This window comes from Lithobates pipiens, unplaced genomic scaffold (assembly GCF_037356315.1).
Source record: "Lithobates pipiens isolate NorthernLeopardFrog02 unplaced genomic scaffold, aLitPip1_a1.2 Scaffold_18, whole genome shotgun sequence".
Lineage (NCBI taxonomy): Eukaryota > Metazoa > Chordata > Amphibia > Anura > Ranidae > Lithobates > Lithobates pipiens.
In genome coordinates, this window is record NW_027507758.1 from 240,355,043 (window position 1) to 240,374,860 (window position 19,818).

At 45.2% G+C, this 19,818-nt stretch overlaps 1 protein-coding gene across 3 annotated transcripts in view; it reads left to right on the forward strand.

The window, feature by feature from the left end:
* The window catches only part of TAGAP (T cell activation RhoGTPase activating protein), a 195,273-nt gene that overhangs the window by 99,487 nt on the left and 75,968 nt on the right, over positions 1-19,818 (forward strand). The window lies entirely within an intron of this gene.

The window sequence follows — 19,818 nt, forward strand, 5'->3', positions numbered from 1 at the left end:
GGTGTGTCAGGTAAAACTTAGCCTGGTCAGCTAATTGTACACTTGTGCCTTTTAAATTTTCAGGGACTCCCTTATTCCACTCCAACAGCGCATAAGTACGGGAGGTCCCATGATCTGGTCTGACTGCGATCACATAGGCCTTCCTATCCAGGGACAATTCCTGGACAATGTCTTTAACCTGTTTCTCTTCCCAGTACTCCACTGGGAGTTCAATTGCCACGCTCGCTTCTGAGCGAGCGCCTTCCACTTTGCACCACTGGAACACTGTGATGGGGTCCATATTGGCACCAAGGGGGCGGGCTTGTTTGCTGAGTGACAGGATCCCAGACAAGCCCCCACGTGTAGCACTGACCCCTGAAGGAGCTGCTGGATTTGTTTGGGCCTGTACTCTGCTAGTGACCCCCCACTGAATTGGCTCAGTCCCCTTGACACAGCTGTGGTGCAATTTTGGTGTGGAAGGATAACCCCACAATATGCAATATAATAACAATATACCTTTGTTATTACCTGGGTATCCGATGTTCCACCTGCAGGAAAAAGAACAGCACTCCACACCAATTGTACTTAACCAAAAATGTATATTTACGGAGGTTAGTGTAAAGTAGTAATTACAGCAATTGCACTGTCACATAAACATAATGTAACAGTACAGTAGGAACACACAACAGTATGCACCTGTACAGTTGTCTTAAGTGATCCCTGAGAATGTGTCTCCAATTGGGACTTGGGGCCAGAGTGACTACGCCTTACTCTGGACACCTTCCCCCTACTTTAAATTCTAGGTGCAGGGCCTTGCAGTAAAGCATGCAGTCCTTTATCTTCTTTCTTCTGCTAGCTATAGTTGTTGTAGCAATTGTAATCCAACAGTAATCCAACAGTGGAAAAACAAGGGTTAACGTGAAATGAATATAAGAACTGTTCCTGTAGTGTGATACACCTGTAATTGTTTTGGAATAACACAGTGCTAATAGTATTGTGATGAATAAGCTTGAGGCCCCCTTAACTCAGTCTGTCTATTAGATTCCCCTCCATGGGACTACAGGTCCCAGTAACACTGTGTTAAAGTCTAGGTGTATGCAAGTGCGTTAGAAAAACTGTGGGCAACTGCCCTCTCACCAAACTGGGTCTGAAGAATGCAACAGCTCCACTCCGCTGGTCTCAGTCTATTTGCTGCAGCCACGCCATCATGCTGTTCCCCTTCACCAGGAACTCTCAGTTACCTCTATCAGGGTGCCTCTGGATCCTTCCAGATCCGACCACATTGCTGTCCCAGAACGCTGTGGTGTGAAGTCCTCCTCTGGCTTTAGATTGCTGCAGTTCTCTGGAGACCTCCTCACAGGTCCTCACAGGCAGGCCATGTGTCCAGAAGAGAAAGAAAATATCCACGCAGGCCCTTTTATAGCCTACCCAGCATGCAGTTCAGTATAGGGTGATCATGGGTAGGTCATCTGGCCTTCTGGGTAGGTAGGTCAAAAATAAAAAGTAAGCAACAGTCACTTCCTGTCCCTTGTTCAGTGCTATAGATAGAAAAAGAAAATAATTGAAGTCCATTTCCTGTTTTTGGTCACTAGAATGCGCCAAATACTAAAGAATAACACTGTCCATAAGCTTACATTGTATTAACATTAACATTGCATTAGTAGGCAAAAATGCCAGCGCTACACACAAGTTTGGTGCGCCCACTTTTTTGTCTTTGTAGTGTAGCTAATAGGATCCTCCATGTCTGGAGTTGGCAGCAAGGCCTGGAGCAAACCTGGATACCTGTGGAAGGCCAAGTCCTATTAACGAGACCGCTGTTATATTTATCTGTCACTGACCCCCAGACTTGAGCACTAAATAGGTCTTTTTTGTTTATATCCTTCAAGCGTCAAGCATTATAGGCCATCTAACATTTTACAGTTGCTGCCAACTGTGATTGCTCTTACACGGTCTCCCAACAAATTAGTAAGCATTACCAGGTCAGACAGTAGAACCTAAACTTAAACTGTTATTTGATACAATAATGCTCACTTAGGAGTTGGGTACATTTTGAAAGTCATGCAGCTTCATTTGACCTCTGGTGCCTGACATTCAAAATTAAGTGTCAGGCTTAGACAAAGTAAATAAAGCCCAATAACATAGCAGATAGGTACATACAGTAGGTAATTCTGCAGATCTGTAATAATTTGAGAATAAGTATTTAAATTCTTACATAAGCCCCAGTTGTGACTTTCTTTAAACTGGAAGCCACATGAAGACTTATTAACCAAGTGTTTCTCTAATGAACTGTACCTTGCAGGTTTCAATTTGCATGTTCCATTTTATTATACTAAGGTGGGCATTTACTATATATTGTGGTGTTATTGCTTTACACATTAACCAGAAGATTTTACCACCTTCATGATCAGGTAATTTTTTGCTATTCGGCACTGTGCTACTTTAACTGCCAATTGTGCAGTCATGCAATGCTGTACCCAAACTTAATTTATAATTTTTTTTTCACATAAAAAAAATCAGTGGTGATCAAATACTACCAAAAGAAAGCAGTATTTTTTTTTTATATATATATACACGAAAAAAGGCAAACATTTGAAAAAAAAAAATTACTTTCTGCGATAAAACATATAAAAAAAAAAATGAAGAAACAAAATTAAATGTCTTCATAAATTTAGGCCAAATGTATTCTGCTACATGTCTTTGGTAAAAAAAAATACCAATAAGTGTATATTGATTGGTTTGTGTGCAAGTATATAGTATAGTATCTACAAACAATGGTACAGGTATATACTGTGTAGCAGGCATTTTGTCATGAAGCAATGAAAGACTATTGGTCATGCAATTTCTCCTTTTGGCCACAAGCTGGAGATAGGGAGATGTTGACCTGTACTTCTAGAAAACTCGGAGACAGAGAGGACACTGGGAAAAGGGGGAGTTTCAGGAAGGGCTGGGGCTGAGGTGATTTCAGAGGAAGTGAGCAAGAGAGTTTAGGAGCCCAGGAAAAGAAAAGGCTCTGACATGACAGTGCAGAGACAGTGAGGAAAGAACAACTGTGCCCAAGATTGTCAGCCAGAGAAAGCGAGAGCCTGAGTTGGCAGAAATCCACAGCCATTTGGGGACTCTACTAAGTCTGCAACGAGTTATCGGGTCCAGTGTGGAGAGAGGACGAGGCACCATTGGAAGCTACTACAGTGTGGGGAAGCAGTTATGGGACAGAATTGTGGAGATACTGAGCAACTCCCGGGATGCTGTCTTTGCCATACTGCCTGCCAGAGTCACCCTAAGCAACCTAAGCTAGTTGGCACCTGATCGGGGGGGCAACTAAATCAGGGTTACCACTGCTAGGGAATAAAGTCACTAGGAGCCTTATACTTTAACCAGGGGTATACACCCCATGCTGAGACAAGCAGACCAGTGCCTAGTCCAAGAACAGAAATCCCCATCTGAAGGGGTGGGAAAGATATGCAGTTTAGACCGATGCAAAAAAGTACTACAACCTGGAGAGGTGGCATATCTTCAAGCTTCAGTCAAGCTCAATTGGGAACAACTGGGCCACTTTGTTGTCCTTAAAGCTGACTGTCAGGGAGAAGATATGGGAGTGGAGGTAATCTCAGAAGTGATATCAGCTAGGACTCTGTAACAGAGTCATATGAAGATCCCTGTCAGCATCTGGGATGTTACGACCTCACCGTTGAAACAGAATGTTGTTAGGACAAGTGAATCCAGCCACCCTAGTCTCACCATCTGATTTGGGGAAGGGAGAGAAGGACAGAATCTCCATAGAATAATTTTTCCCACAAAACACTCCACTCTCACCTGAGTGGAAAGAAAGAGTCATTGTCCAGCTCCTGACATTGCAGAATATGTTTTTCGAAAAATTTGTTTGATGTGGGTTGTGCAAAAAGTGCTCAACACCAGATTAGCCTTCAGGAAGACAAACCATTCAGAGAAAGAGTGTAATGGATCCCTTTGGGGGACCTAGAAGATTTACACAAGCAGCTGACAGAATTGAAGAGATCAGGCATCATTAGAGAGTCTAGCCCTTATGCCTCCCCCATAGTGGTGGTGCAGAAGAAGAACGGGTCCTTGAGACTGTGCATTGATTATCGGATTCTCAACAGGAGGACCATACCTGATCAGTACACCACTCCAAGGATAGAAGATGCCCTGCAGAGCCTGTCAGGGACAAAGTGGTTCAGCGTGCTGGATCTGAAGAGTGGGTACTATCAAATTCCCATGCACCCTGAAGATAGGGAGAAGAGAGCGTTTATCACCCCAATAGGGTTCTTCAAGTTCGACAGGATGCCTCAGGGTCTATCTGGCGCTCTGGCAACATTTCAGAGACTGATGGAGAAGACAGTAGGAGACATGAACCTGATCGAAGTGCTGGTATACCTGGATGATATCATCATCTTCAGCAAAAACCTTGACGAACATGAAGAGTGTCTGGAGAAAGTCCTGAAGAGACTCCATGAAGAGGGGTTGAACCTGTCCCTAGAGAAATGTCAGTTTTACCAGCCTTCAGTTAATTACCTCGGCCATGTTGTCTCCACTGAAGGAATGACCCCCAGCATTTGGAAGCTGTCACCTCTTGGCCAAGGGCTACCAATGTAACTGAGCTTAGACCATTCCTGGGATTTTGCTCATACTATAGAAGGTTCGTCAAAGGATTTGCTAAAGTAGCTCGGTCTCTTAATGAATTATTGAAGAATGAGAATAGTGACAAGGATCCAAACCTAATAAAGACAATCCAGGGGGCCCGGGAAGCCTTGGGAGTCAATCCAAGACCAGTGCACCAACCAGTGTGAGCAAGCCTTTTGGCAGTTGAAGTGGAGTCTAACGACTGCTCTTGTTCTGGCTTATGCTGATCCAACCAAGCCGTATGGTCTGCATGTTGATGCCAGTCAAGAAGGACTAGGCAGGGGACTGTATTGGGAGCACAATGGACACCTACAGCCTGTTGCTTATGTGAGTGAAAGTCTTTCACCTGCTGAGAAGAACTACCCTACTCATAAGCTGGAATTCTTGGCTCTGAAGTGGACAGTGGTGGACAAGTTGAAAGACTACTTGTATGGTGCAGACTTTGTAGTCAGGTGTGATAACAACCCACTCATATATACTCTTACCACCGCCAAGCTGGATGTCACTGGACACAGGTGGTTGGCAGCCCTATCAGGATTCTATTTCAGTTTAAAGTACCGTCCAGGAGTCGGGAACCAGGATGTTGATGCCCTGTCGAGGAGACCCTGTGACGCAGGGGCTTGCTCTGAGGAGTGGACTCAACTAACACGAGAAGGGATACAAGCCTCGTGTCAGGGGGGGGGGGAACATCAGGCCAGAGGAACAACTGGAGCCAAAACCATCGGAAATCTCAGTGGTTGGTGTCCCCAAATACTACTGCGATTCGTCCCAAGTCAGGGATAATGGCCTACCTAAGCTTTCAAACAGGCACTTAAGAAAGGGCCAGATGGAGGGTCTCCTCTGTAGTTTAGCTATGAAGGCCCTGGAAGGTCAATCTCCAGCTCTACTGCTGACAGACTCTGCAAAAGAAGCACTTATGGTACACAGATGATCCTGAATATAAGTGGAAGCTATTTTTACAGCGAAAGCATAGAGAGACTGTGCTGATTGCATTGCATGACAATCATGGCCACTTAGGGCCTAAGAGGACATTCAAACTGGTGCGAAACTGGTTCTGTTGGCCCTGTGTGCGGGCGGGCTGAAGTTGAGAGACATTGTCACTCCTGCATACGGTGTATACAGAGGAAGACTTTACCCCACAGAGCTGCCCCAATGGGCCATTGTCAAAGTCAAGCCACTGGAATTGGTGTGTATTGATTTTCTGTGTCTGGAGCCTGACTTGACTGGACAAGGAAATGTTCTGATGGTAACTGACCACTTCAATTGGTATGTCCAGGCATTCCCAACTAAAGACCAGCAAGCATCTACAGTGGGCAAAATTCTTGTAGAGTAGTTATTTGTCCACTATGGCCTTCACACTGACCAGGGGAGAGACTTTGAGAGTAGACTCATCTGAAAACTTAAGAGGTCTAACAATCTTTTGAAGTCAAGAGCCACCCCCTACCAACCTCAAGGGGATCCCCAGCCTCCTGGATATGCTTGGGACTCTTACTGCTGAAAAGAAGCAACATTGGAGCAGGCACTTTGCAGCTATCGTACATGCCTATAATAGCACTGAAAACTATGCCACGGCTTATCACCGTACAGGCTGATGTTCAGAAGGGAAGCTCGTCTGCCAGTTGAATTAGCATTCAGGCACCTCTCTGGATCATAGAAGGGTAAAAAAAACTGCGCTAAGGAGAATTATACAAAAAATATGGCTGTAGAACTTATTCCCAACCATTAATTTGGAAGCCGCCATTCTCACATATCACATAAATACCGAAACAAAAATTGGAAAAAATTTGAATCGTGCTACCCACAGAGTCCTGAAATCAAAAATTGACATACATTAACATTCAAATCATGTGATGAAATACTGTGCATATCATACCAGCAAGTGAAAAATTTGTCAAGATCAACAATTGAACTAAAAAAATCTAGAACATTGTGTCCATGAATTACAAAAATAAACATATAAAATGCTGAAAACTAAATTGCAAAATATAAATACGCCGTCCATAAAGTGTGCAAAGTGAACTGAATTGAAAATCAAAAAAAGTGTGAATAAATCAATATACACCAGTGCACTGTGAAAAATGTCCATAAATATGTGAAAGAATTATCTTAAAACTCTATGAGCCGGAAACTGTGTTGAATCCACCATCAAATCAGCAGAATTGGACTCTTACCAAATCACCATGATCCCCCTACCAGAGGATCAAAGTGTACATGAAATGGATCACAGCTTGGCTCCAAAGGACAGCAGACGCATATAGCGATGCTTGTCAACCACCTTCCAGACAGTCAGACCTGCCACATCGCCCTTCTCAAGCAATGCGAGGGTCTCCTGCGTCACTCTGTTACCTCCACCAGGAACTTAGTTCTGCTTCAACATCTTCAGCCAACTGCTCCCCTGATTGGTGATGAGATGTTGGGGATTCCCCGGGCCAATCTGTTCACAACGCCGCTCGCCCTGCTATCCAGTGGCTGCACACAGCCCGCACCGGTTTCACAGTGCCCAGGGAGAGAGGCAGACAGAGAGGTGACACCGGCACCGCTCAGATCCCACACAGGGAGGGTGGAGGAGAGCTCCTCGCTTGGCAATTGCTTGCTTTCTCAATTAACTAACCTGTTTTTGCCTCCCGTTGTATCTTGAAAGCATGTAACAGGATGTGGACATTACAGTGCCTTGCGAAAGTATTCGGCCCCCTTGAACTTTTCAACCTTTTGCCACATTTCAGGCTTCAAACATAAAGATATACAATTTTTATTTTTTGTGAAGAATCACCAACAAGTGGGACACAATTGTGAAGTGGAACGAAATCTATTGGATTTTTGAAACTTTTTTAACTAATAAAAAAATGAAAAGTGGGGCGTGCAAAATTATTCGGCCCCCTTGCATTAATACTTTGTAGAGCCACCTTTTGCTGCGATTACAGCTGCAAGTCGCTTGGGGTATGTCTCTATCAGTTTTGCACATCAAGAGACTGAAATTGTTGCCCATTCTTCCTTGCAAAACAGCTCGAGCTCAGTGAGGTTGGATGGAGAGCGTTTGTGAACAGCAGTTTTCAGCTCTTTCCACAGATTCTCAATTGGATTCAGGGCTGGACTTTGACTTGGCCATTCTAACACCTGGATACGTTTATTTGTGAATCATTCCTTTGTAGATTTTGCTGTATGTTTGGGATCATTGTCTTGTTGGAAGATAAATCTCTGTCCCAGTTTCAGGTCTTTTGCAGACTCCAACAGGTTTTCATCCAGAATGGTCCTGTATTTGGCTGCAGGAAAAGAGAAGAAGAAGGGGGCGCCTCTGGGTGTAGATTTTTAAAAGGCAATTTATTCACAGGTAAAACAAACAGATGATGCACTCACATTTTCCAAGGCATAAAAAGGCATGTAGAATACAAGGGGGGCGTTTTTTTCATCTGATTCGTCCGTCACATAGGATCCGGTCCGTGGGTGTCATGTTGTCCTCTCCTGGCGTTACCACGAGTTTGTTGTTAAAAAATGCCAGCATGGTGGACGCAGAGGACCGGATCCTATGTGACGGACGAATCAGATGAAAAAACCACCCCCCTTGTATTCTACATGCCTTTTTATGCCTTAGAAAATGTGAGTGCATCATCTGTTTGTTTCACCTGTGAATAAATTGCCTTTTAAAAATCTACACCCAGAGGCGCCCCCTTCTTCTTCTCTTTTCCTGCAACAGTTTAGGAGCCTGGTTTCAGCTCCCTGTGGTGGCAGCCCTGCATTCCAAAGTCCCACTCAAAGAACGAAAGACACTTTCACGGGACTTGAGAACTAAAAGTTCTCATTCATATTATCGTCCAATATAACTTTATACAGACAGCCCTCTGGAGTATATTATTTTCTGATCTTTTGCGCCTCTACTTGTCGTGTACTGTATTTGGCTGCATCCATCTTCCCCTCAATTTTAACCATCTTCCCTGTCCCTGCTGAAGAATAGCAGGCCAAAACCATGATGCTGCCCCCACCATGTTTGACAGTGGGGATGGTGTGTTGAGGATGATGAGATGTGTTGCTTTTACCCCAAACATATCGTTTTGCATTGTGGGCAAAAAGTTAGATTTTGGTTTCATCTGACCAGAGCACCTTCTTCCACATGTTTGGTGTGTCTCCCAGGTGGCTTGTGGCAAACATTAGACGAGACTTTTTATGGATATCTTTGAGAAATGGCTTTCTTCTTGCCACTCTTCCATAAAGGCCAGATTTGTGCAGTGTACAACTGATTGTTGTCCTATGGACAGACTCTCCCACCTCAGCTGTAGTTCTCTGCAGTTCATCCAGAGTGATCATGGGCCTCTTGGCTGCATCTCTGATCAGTCTTCTCCTTGTCTGAGCTGAAAGTTTAGAGGGACGGCCAGGTCTTGGTAGATTTGCAGTGGTCAGATACTCCTTCCATTTCAAAATGATCGCTTGCACAGTGCTCCTTGGGATGTTTAAAGCTTAGGAAATCTTTTTGTATCCAAATCCGGCTTTAAACTTCTCCACAACAGTATTACGGACCTGCCTGGTGTGTTCCTTGGTCTTCATGATGCTCTCTGCGCTTTCAACAGAACCCTGAGACTATCACAGAGCAGGTGCATTTATACAGAGACTTGATTACACACAGGTGGATTCTGTTTTCACCATCAATCATTTAGGACTACATTGGATCATTCAGAGATCCTCGCTGAACTTCTGGAGTGAGTTTGCTGCGCTGAAAGTAAAGGGGCCGAATAATTTTGCACGCACCACTTTTCAGTTTTTTATTTGCTAAAAAAGTTTAAATTATCCAATAGATTTCGTTCCACTTCACAATTGTGTCCCACTTGTTGGTGATTCTTCACAAAAAAATTAAATTTTATATCTTCATGTTTGAAGCCTGAAATGTGGCAAAAGGCTGAAAAGGGGGCCGAATACTTTCGCAAGACACTGTATATGTTGATAGACTCTGTTCTTCCTATGGGGACCAAAGGTTCTTTGGTGGGGAAGTGTGTAGCAGGCATGTTGTCATGAAGCAATGAAAGACTATTGGTCATGCAATTTCTCCTTTTGGCCACAAGATGGAGATAGGAAAATGTTGACTTGTCCTTCCAGAAAACTAAAAGAAAGAGAGGACACTGGGAGAAATGGGAGTTTCAGGAAGGGCTGGGGGGCTAAGGTGATTTCAGAGGAAGAGAGCAAGAGAGTCTAGGAGCCCCAGGAAAAGAAAAGGCTCTGACATGAGAGTGCATAGAAAGTGAGGAGAGAACAGCTGTGCCCAAGATTATCAGCCAGAGAAAGAGAGAGCCTGAGTTGGCAGAAATCTACAGCCATTTGGGGAATCCCCTAAGTCTGCAGCGAGTTATCGGGGGCCAGTGTGGAGAGCAGATGAGGTGCCAGTGGAAGCTACTACAGTGTGGGGAAGCAGTTCTGGGACCAGATCGGGGAGAGACTGAGCCACTCCAGAGATGCTGTCTTTGCTGTGCTGCCTGCCAGAGTCATCCTAAGTATGATCAGAGGGGCAACTAAATCATTGTTACCGGGACTGATGAGCAGGCCTTGCGACCAATACTTACTACCACTGCTAGAGAATAAAGTCATTAGTAGATATTTAACCAGTGACCCCATAGCTCTAATACAGCCAGCGGGCCTTACTGATGGCTGCAACACGTGCCAACAAGCTCCAACTAAAATTAAGACTAAGGACTGCCCCTAGTTGTAACTACCTGGAAGCTCTATCTGCTGGCCTGTTTAAAGGGGTAACACACCTCTGTCTATTCATTTGAGAGCACTCAAAACCTAGTGTGGATTTATAGTACCCTTGTTGCATTTAAAGCTTATATGCATTTGTAACAAAGTCCGGACACTCTGTTGGGTATTTCTGCCAAGAAGCTGCTTCCCAAGTCTTGGAACACGAGACTAATGGATCTGGCTATATAAACCACAAGGACCAGACAACATCAGTCTTGGAGTACACCGGAAAATGAACTGCTTTATTTTTAGAAACACACTGAATTTATACAGCAAACCATCAAATAAGGGCTACTCCAATTATCTCAGACAAAGGTCACCTTGCACAGTAGAGCTAGTCCAATTATTGTAAAAATGACCTCCTTAGACAGTCTGGCTCCCCCTCATAGGACTAACTTGCATAAGAAACCACAAGCGTGAACAGTGAATTAGTGAACAGCTCTGGATAACTTAAGAACACATTATAACACAGAGTTCTCCAGGCCATAATTCTCCTGCAGCCCAAAGTCTGTGACAGAATTGTTTATTGCTAACCTGTCTGCTGAGTGTGTTCAATTCGGTTTAACTGTTACTTACGCTATAATAGTCAATCAATAGGTTAAGCGTATTTACCACTAAACAGGTTTGTGTGTATTTATTGCCATATCCCACAGCCAGGCAAAAGGTATTTCTCACTTTTGTTGTAACTTGTGCTTGCAGTAATTTTATTCAATCAGGTGTACTGTTGCTCTTGGAGTCGAGGCTCAGAACAGAGAACCCAAAATTTAACCAGCGGCTCTTTTGGGGGTGGCGCTAGAGATGTATACTGGAATTTTTCATCTTTTCATCAAAAAGTGTTTTCCAGTGCTAAGCCTTTCATCCAATGTCTAAATTGCTGTATTTGTAAATTCCGTAGCCCAGTATAATTCTGCTTTAAGGGGTGTGGCAAGGGGTGTGTCCTATACCTACATACTTTAGCTAATAGGTGTCCCTCTATCCCATTTCAGAAAGTTGGGAAGTATGCACCAATACAGTGATAATAATATACATTGTCACTGTACTAATGACACTGGCTGGGAGGGGTTACGGTGCAATCAAGGGGTTAATTGCGTGCCTAATAATGTGTGTATAATGTGCTGCTTTTTATTACAGCTTTGTAGGGAAAAGAACCAAAGCGACCATTCCCTCTTTATAGAGCCCTGTGTTGTTTGTCAACATAGAGCTCTGGGCTGTGATTTGACACAGCTGATCAGCAGGTCCCAGCCATGAATATTTGGCTGGGATCTGCTGACAAACCCCCGCTGTGTCAAATCACAGGGGAGCAGATGGGCGGGGCAGACGTGTGCCCAAAACAGGCAGCGATGTACGGGTATGTCGCTGTGACTATAGGAACTTCCCTGTTGCAGTATATGTACTGTGGTGGGTCGGCAAGTTGTTAAAACACATTTACTAAACATAACTCTTTGCTTTATGAAGGTGCTTGGTACTTCGCTAATACAGTGCTATTAAAATGAACAGATAGTTAGTTAAAAAATTAAAAGCCTATCTGGTTATTTGACCTGTCAATCTTGTGACTGACTTTCCTCCTATCACAGACCTTTCTTTGTGCTGAGCAGAAAGAAGTCTGTAGGGTAGCACAGGCTCCATACTTTTTATAAAAAGGCAGTTTTTTTTTTAATCCGGCCCATAATTAGTGGGTGTCGTACTGGAATAATCAATTGTTTCTGAATTGCACTGTGCCATGGTTATCTCCTCCTGTATGAAGGTCCTTTGAAGACCAGCTACAGCAGCCAGGCACCAGTAAAATAAGGGATAGTTCAGCATACCGCTATCTAATCATATGCATTGCACACTAAAGCCCCATACACACGATCAGATTTTCTGCTGATTTTTGTCTTCAGATTTACCAAAACCATGTAGTAGAAGGGCCTGCCTGATTGCATACTCATTGAAACTCCTAAGGTTTGACCTCATATTACATGGTTTTGGTAAATCTGAAGGAAAAAGTCAGCAGAAAATCTGATAGTGTGTATGGGGCTTTACACTAACCTGTTTCTCCATTCCTTGGGTTAACTTGTGTCATTAAAAGGCTTTTTTCTTATTTTTAACGCTTTAATGAGTCCCTTGAAATACACGACTATATAAACTAGCAATACGCACTATAAATATGTGGTGTGTTTTTTTTTTAGGTTTTTTTTACTGTAAAAACAATAATGCTAGTTATGCTTAGTTTTGCATATTTTTTTTTTAAAATATATTTTATATACAGCATCTCTTTATAGTAAAAACTTTTTTTTTTTTTATACTTGTTTGTTTATTGTTGAGAAAAAATAGAGAAAGGTGGGGAAAGTCACACAGTTTCAGTTACGTGGAACAAGCAAAATATAGAAGGCCAAGGTGAAAAGCACAAGATTCTGCAATCTGTCACATGGGTTATACCACAAACAAACCACAAAGCATACTTCTGCTTGTCTTGTGAAAGATTAGATATCAAAGAAAACAACTTCAATGTAATATCATTAATCAATAGTACATCAGTTTTGCATACTATGAACAGAATATTAACATGAAAAGTGTCATTACCCCAAAAAATACACAGAATAATTTGACCCCTTAGCTGCCATAGCCGTTTTTGCTTAACTTGTTTAACCACTTGAGATCCGCGCTATAGCCAAATGACGGCTACAGCGCGGATCTCCTTTTCCGGGACGACGTCAATAGACGTAGTCCCGTGCACGAGCGCCCTGCGCGCCCCCTGAGGGGCACGCGCGGCGCGCTCTGTGATCGGCGAGTCTACGAGACTCGCCTGATCACCGATCCGTGCAAGGGGTCGATCCCGACCCCTTATCACGTGATCAGCTGTCAGCCAATGACAGCTGATCATGTGATATAACGGAGCCGGTAATCGGTTATTATTCCTCCTCGCGCTGACAGCGCGAGGAGAAAAAAAAAAGCCGATCACCGGCGGCCGTGATCGGGACATCAGTCCAGATCACGGCCAGCCCTGCCAGTGCCCACCTGCCCCCTGCCAGTGCCCACCTGCCCCCTGCTTTGCCTGCCTAAATAAACAATGTGTCCCCCCTGTCAGTTCCACCCAGCAGTGCCTATAGTGCCACCCAGCAGTGCCCACAGTGCCACCCAGCAGTGCCCACAGTGCCACCCAGCAGTGCCCACAGTCTGCCTAAACAAAGGTGCTGCACCCCAGTGCCACATATCCGTGCCCAGCAGTGCCGCCCATCAGTGCCCAGCAGTGCCGCCCATCAGTGCCCAGCAGTGCCACCTATCAGAGCCACCTATCAGTGCCACCTATCAGTGCCCAGCAGTCCCATCTATCAGTGGTACCTATCAGTGCCCCTTAGTGCCACCCATCCGTGCCACCCATCTGTGCCACCCATCCGTGCCATCTTATCTGTGCCCATCTTTGCCCATCAGTGCCGCCTTATCTGTGCCCATCGGTGCCGCCTTATCTGTGCCTATTAGTGCCACCTTAACTATGCCTATCAGTGCCCACCAGTGCAGCCTATCAGTGCCCACCAATGCAGCCTATCAGTGCCCACCAGTGCAGCCTATCAGTGCCCACCAGTGCAGCCTATCAGTGCCGCCTCATCAGCGCACTTCAATGAAGGAGAAAAATGACCTGTTTGCAAAATTTTATAACAAACTATTAAACATGATTTTTTTTTTTTTGCATCTTTTTTTGTTTGTTTAGCAAAAAATAAAACTCCCAGCTGTGATTAAATACCACCAAAAGAAAGCTCTATTTGTGGGAAAAAAATGATAAAAATTTCATTTGGGTACAGTGTTGTATGCCCGCGCAATTGTCATTCAAAGTGCATCAGCGCTGAAAGCTGAAAATTGGTCTGGGACTGAGGGGGGTATAAGTGCCCAGTAAGCAAGTGGTTAAACACAATTTAAAAAGAAAATAGGTCTGAAGATTATGTAAATCCCCTTAAAAATTATATATTTTCTGAAAGTAGACACCCTAGATTAGTGGCCTTCAAACTGCGGTTCGGAGCCACATGCGGCCCTTCGCTTGCTTTTATTTGTCCCTCGGGGCATTACTCCCCCTACTCTCAGCAACAGTGGGGCATAGTTCCTCCCACTGACACGGACAACGGGGTGCTATTCCTCCCACTGACACCGAAAATGGGGCACTATTCCTCCCACTGACACTGAAACCTGGGTGCTATTCCTCCCACTGACCCCGACAATGGGACATTAATCCTTCCACTGACACCAATGATAGGGCACTATTCCTCCCACTGACACAGGCAAAGGGGCACTATTCCTCCAACTGGCACTGACAACGGGGTACTATTCCTACCACTGACATATTATCTACTTCTCTGGTCACAGTCTGGCCCTCGTAAACTTTGAAGGACAGTAAACTGGCTCTTTGTTTAGAAAGTTTGGCGACTCCTGCCCTAGAGAATAAAATAGTGGTAGTTCCAAGCTAATTTAAGGGCAAAAAAAACGAATTACCCATAATTTCTTTTGTTAAAATATAAAGAATGAGGTTACCCCATGTAAACAGATACCCAACATGTCAAGTCTTAAAATTGCGTGCACCCAGAAATAGACAAACTTCAATACCCCATATTTTCCAGGCTATGCTTTAAAAGCCCCTACAGGTCATTTGTTTAGATTTAACTGTGAATAATGGGCCTAGAATTATTGTTCTCTGGCAATAAGCATGAAATCAGTAGGCACCCCCAACAGGTGCTTTTACATTTGTACATTAATGTATGTGGGTTTGGGGGGCTTAAGTGTTTGGGTGTAGCTTTTTTTTATGAACTTTTTTTCTTCACGTAGTGATGCATGTGATGCATTTTTTTGGTAATAGGTTATCTAAAAGACCCCTGATGTCTTATCTGTCCTGCAATGAAGCTAAAGGAGTGCAGATCGTATCATATTAGTGACACCTGGATCCAGAAGTGACACTTTATATGCTGCCTCTGGGTCAGTAAAGGGGAGATCAGCAAATGGATGTTCACTAATCTCTTTCCCCTATACCCAGCAGCGACCTGCCATGCCGGTCTCAGGTCCACTAATGAGCATGCTGAGCCCAGTAAACATGGCATTGGTGTGTGGGGAGCAGATGACACATTCAGGGGTGTATGGAAGTAATCCGGCAGCTGTATCATAGACACCAGATTGTTTTCATCTGACAGCCCACAGCGTGTTAAATTTATATACACTATGCCTGACAGTAGCAGTAAAAAAGTTAAATAATATGCTGCAAGGATGCCTTTAAGCTGTACGTTGTATTACAGAACAGTATGGATTTAATGGACCATCTTCAGCAAAAGTGTGCACTGGGAGCACATACAGACTGCAGATGATACAGCAGTATACAAAGGTCCAGCAGTAGGACATGTTTAATGAGGGAGCATTGGCCAAAGAGAACAGACAATTGTTTACTACAAGAATTAAAGTGGTTGTAAACCCTTACAAACCACTTTGACCTACAGGTAAGCCTAGATTAAGGCTTACCTATAGGTCCAAGAAATATCTCCTAAACCTATACGGTTTAGGAGATATTTACCCAAAGACAGCCACCGCTGTCTACAGCGCATGCGTGGCACGGTGCCATTGGCTCCTTCTGCTGTCAATCAAAGTCAGTCAGCCAATGAGGAGAGAAAGAGGGTGTGGCCGGGTCGTGGCTCCGTGTCTGAATGGACACACGGAGCTGTGGCTTGGTTTGGGTGCCCCCATAGCAAGCTGCTTGCTGTGGGGGCACTTAACAGGAGGGAGGAGCCAGGAGCACCGAAGAGGGACCTGAGAAGAGGAGGATCTGGGCTGCTCTGTGCAAAACCACTGCACAGAGGAGGTATGTATAACATATTTGTTATTTTTAATGAAAAAAAAGAAAAAAAGACGGTACAATAAATTTAAAGCGGAGTTCCACCCAAAAGTGGGACTTCCACTAATTTGTCTCCTCTCCCCCTCCGGGGCCACAATTGGCACCTTTCGGGGGGGGGGGGGGGGACAGGATGCCTGTCTTTGACAAGTGACAAGTATCCTGTTTCCACTTCCGGGTTGTCCGGGATGCGCCGTAAGGCTACACTGTCAGGTACCCTTACTCGCAATAGTGACGGCAGCAACCGACAGCTGATGGAAACATCAGCTGTGATGCTGACATCGCTGGACTCCAGAACAGGTAAGTGTCCTATTGTTAAAAGCCAACAGCTGCAGTATGTGTAGCTGCTGGCTTTAACCACTTGCCGACCGCCTCACGCCGATGTACGTCGGCAGAATGGCACGGGCAGGCATAAGCACGTACATGTACGTGCTTTGCCTCCCGCGGGTCGGGGGCCCGATCGGGCCCCCGCCCGGTGCCTGCGGCGGTCGGTTTTCGTTCGGTAGCGATCCCGGACGAGGGGACGGCCATTCATTCATGGCCACCCCCTCGCGATCGCTCCCGACGAATGGAAATCCCCGGTGACATCACTTCCTCTCCTGTAATGTAAACACAGGAGAGGAAGTGATGTATTCTCTCCTCCGTGTCGGTATTTTTCGTTCCGACACGGAGGAGAGCGGATCAGTGAGTTGCACCAACACATCCCACACACAGTAGAACATGCCAGGCACACTCACACCCCCCCTTTACCCCCCGATCACCCCCCCAATTACCCCTGCCCCCCAGTCACAGTGACACCAATGTCATTTTTTTTTTTTTTTTTTTTTTTTTTTGCATTGGTGTCATTTGTGACTGTAATAACTGTTAGGGCAGTTAGGGTTAGCCCCCTTTAGTTCTAATGTACCCCCCTAACCCCCCCAATAAAGGTTTAACCCCGTGATCACCCCCCGTCGCCAGTGTCACTAAGGCTGGGTTCACATTGCAGCGGTTTATGAGAACGAATGTGATTCGCACCGCACTGCAGTGCAAATCACATCCGATCTCTGTGCGATTCGAGTTCAGCCATTCGCCGCACCCGCCGCACCCGCCACACCCGCCGCACCCGCCGCAAATTCGCACGGGACCCTTTTTTTGGCCCGCAGCAGAATCGGATCGCATGGGTGTTCACACCATGCGATCCGAGTTTGCAGATCGCACTGCGATATGCGAACTGATCTGGGGGTGTCAGTAACATTTCACTGACACTCCCAGCAGTTCGCATAGGGCAGTGTGAACTGCCGCCGGGAGGCATGCGATGCGGGAACCCGCCGCGGATTCGCGGCGTTTCCGCATCGCTCCAGTGTGAACCCAGCCTAATAAGCGATCATTTTTCTGATCGCCGTATTAGTGTCACAGGTGACGCTAGTTAGGCAGGTAGGTATTTAGGTTCGCCGCAGCTTTTTATAGCGCTAGGGACCCCCATATACTACCGCATAAAGCCCCCTGATTGCCCCCTAGTTAACCCTTTCACCAGTGATCACCATATAACTGTTACAGGTGACGCTGGTTGGTTAGTTATTTTTTTATAGTTTCAGGGCACCCGCCATTTATTACCTAATAAAGGTTTAACCCCCTGATCACCCGGCAGGTGTCATTTGTGACTAATAACTGTTAGGGCAGTTAGGGTTAGCCCCCTTTAGTTCTAAGGTACCCCCCTAACCCCCCCAATAAAGGTTTAACCCCGTGATCACCCCCCGTCGCCAGTGTCACTAAGGCTGGGTTCACATTGCAGCGGTTTATGAGAACGGATGTGATTCGCACCGCACTGCAGTGCAAATCACATCCGATCTCTGTGCGATTCGAGTTCAGCTATACAGATAGTATGGCTGAATTCGTGTCGCACCCGCCGCACCCGCCGCAAACTCGCACGGGACCCTTTTTTTGGTCCGCAGCAGAATCGGATCGCATGGGTGTTCACACCATGCGATCCAAGTTTGCAGATCGCACTGCGATATGCGAACTGATCTGGGGGTGTCATTAACATTTCACTGACACTCCCAGCAGTTCGCATAGGGCAGTGTGAACTGCCGCCGGGAGGCATGCGATGCGGGAACCCGCCGCGCATTCGTGGCGTTCCCGCATCGCTCCAGTGTGAACCCAGCCTAATAAGCGATCGTTTTTCTGATCGCTGTATTAGTGTCACAGGTGACGCTAGTTAGGCAGGTAGGTATTTAGGTTCGCCGCAGCTTTTTATAGCGCCAGGGACCCCCATATACTACCGCATAAAGCCCCCTGATTGCCCCCTAGTTAACCCTTTCACCAGTGATCACCATATAACTGTTACAGGTGACGCTGGTTGGTTAGTTATTTTTTTATAGTTTCAGGGCACCCGCCATTTATTACCTAGTCTCACTAGTGTACCCCTAAATTTAGGGGTGTCTACTTTCTAAAATGGGGTCATTTGGGGGGGGGGGTTTGTGCCATCTTGGCATTTTATGGCCTTCAAAACTGTAACGCCCTTAGAAAGCCTGAAGGCGGTGCTTGGTTTTTGGGGCCCCGTACGCGGCTAGGCTCCCAAAAAGTCCCACATATGTGGTATCCCCGTACTCAGGAGAAGCAGCAGAATTTATTTTGGGGTGTCATTTCACATATGCCCATGGCATGCGTGAGCAATATATCATTTAGTGACAACTTTGTGAAAAAAAAAAAAAGTTTGTAATTTTCCCGCAACTTGTGGCAAAATATAAAATATTCCATGGACTCAACATGCCTCTCAGCAAATAGCTTGGGGTGTCTACTTTCTAAAATGGGGTCATTTGTGGGGGTTTTGTGCCATCTTGGCATTTTATGGCCTTCAAAACTGTAATAGGTAGTGAGAAGTGAACTCAAAAAATTACGCCCTTAGAAAGCCTGAAGGCGGTGCTTGGTTTTCGGGGCCCCGTACGCGGCTAGGCTCCCAAAAAGTCCCACATATGTGGTATCCCCGTACTCAGGAGAAGCAGCAGAATTTATTTTGGGGTGTCATTTCACATATGCCCATGGCATGCATGAGCAATATATCATTTAGTGACAACTTTGTGAAAAAAAAAAAAAAAAAAAAAAAGTTTGTAATTTTCCCGCAACTTGTGGCAAAATATAAAATATTCCATGGACTCAACATGCCTCTCAGCAAATAGCTTGGGGTGTCTACTTTCTAAAATGGGGTCATTTGTGGGGGTTTTGTGCCATCTTGGCATTTTATGGCCTTCAAAACTGTAATAGGTAGTGAGGCGTGAAATCAAAAATTTACGCCCTTAGAAAGCCTGAAGGCGGTGCTTGGTTTTCGGGGCCCTGTACGCGGCTAGGCTCCCAAAAAGTCCCACATATGTGGTATCCCCGTACTCAGGAGAAGCAGCAGAATTTATTTTGGGGTGTCATTTCACATACGCCCATAGCATGTGTGAGCAATATATCATTTAGTGACAACTTTGTGTAAAAAAAAAAAAAAAATTTTTTTTTTGTCATTATTCAATCGCTTGAGGCAAAAAAATAAAATATTCAATGGGCTCAACATGCCTCTTATCAATTTCCTTAGGGGGTCTACTTTCCAAAATGGGGTCATTTGGGGGGGTTTTGTACTGCCCTGTCATTTTAGCACCTCAAGAAATGAGATAGACAGTCGTAAA